This window comes from Microtus ochrogaster, linkage group LG1, assembly GCF_000317375.1.
Source record: "Microtus ochrogaster isolate Prairie Vole_2 linkage group LG1, MicOch1.0, whole genome shotgun sequence".
In the NCBI taxonomy this organism is placed as follows: domain Eukaryota; kingdom Metazoa; phylum Chordata; class Mammalia; order Rodentia; family Cricetidae; genus Microtus; species Microtus ochrogaster.
In genome coordinates this window covers 4,905,289-4,906,455 of record NC_022027.1, presented here as the reverse complement: position 1 = coordinate 4,906,455, position 1,167 = coordinate 4,905,289, and the positions used below count along the sequence as shown (strand labels likewise).

The 1,167-nt window shown below is 43.8% G+C and overlaps 1 protein-coding gene across 7 annotated transcripts in view; it reads right to left on the bottom strand.

Annotated features, from left to right (window-relative positions):
• The window catches only part of Nwd1 (NACHT and WD repeat domain containing 1), a 78,967-nt gene that overhangs the window by 43,059 nt on the left and 34,741 nt on the right, over window positions 1-1,167 (bottom strand). The gene's annotated exons all lie outside the window — the stretch shown is intronic.

The following is a 1,167-nucleotide window of genomic DNA, read 5'->3' as shown; positions in this document are numbered from 1 at the left end:
GTTTTGTGTTAATTTCGTTGGTTAAATAAAGAGACTGCCTTGGCCCTTTAATAGGACATAAAATTAGGTAGGCGGAGTAAACAGAATAGAATGCTGGGAGAAAGAAGCTGAGTCAAGGAGTCGCCATGATTCTCCCACTCCAGGCAGACGCAGGTTAAGATCTTTCCTGGTAAGCCAGATCTTGGGCTATACAGATTATTAGAAATGGGTTAGATCAATATGTAAGAGTTAGCCAATAAGAGGTTGGAACTAGTGGGCCAGGCAGTGTTTAAAAGAATACAGTTTCCGTGCAATTATTTCGGGTAAAGCTAGCCGGGTGGCGGGAAGCAGCCCACTGCTCCTATTCCTACAGAGTGGCGCCCAATCTATCCATCTATCCATCCATCCTTCCATCTATCCATCTGTATCTATAATCATCTACCTGTATGGCCATTTATTTATCCATTCATTTATCTGCCATACCTTTACTGGTTTAACTCTGTACTTTTCCCCTCAGTACCAACTTCCATTCATCCATTCTTCCACTTCCTATCTCTCAACCACTCATTCATTCATCCATCTTTCTGTCCATTCATCTATTCATCCATGATGTGGGATTTGCCTCTGCATGCTTGAATACCATTGATAAACAAAGGAACTTCTTTGGGCCTATAGCATGGCTATAAGAGAACAGAGCTAGGCAGGGAAAACTCAGCTGAATTCTGGGAGAAAGAAGGGCGGGGTCAGAGAAAAGCCATGGAACTGCCAGAGATAGACGCTGTGAACTTGTGAACTTTACCCAGTAAGCCACAACAACTTGGCAATACATGGATTAATAAAAATAGGTTAAATTAATATGTAAGAGTTAGCCAATAAGAAGCTAGAGCTAAGGGCCAAGCAGTGATTTAATTGATATAGTTTCTGTGTGATTGTTTTGGGTCTAAGCTAGCTGGGTGGCCAGGAACCAACAAGCGGCTTCCCTCCAACACATCCATCTGTCCATTGAGATCACAGGTATGGATGGATGGTTAGGTGGATGGATGGTTAGGTGGATGGATGAATAGGTGGATGGATGGATGGATGGATGGATGGATGGATGGATGGATGGATGAATAGGTGGATGGATGGGTGGGTGGGTGGATGGATGGGTGGGTGGATGGATGGTTATGTGGATGGATGAATAGGTGG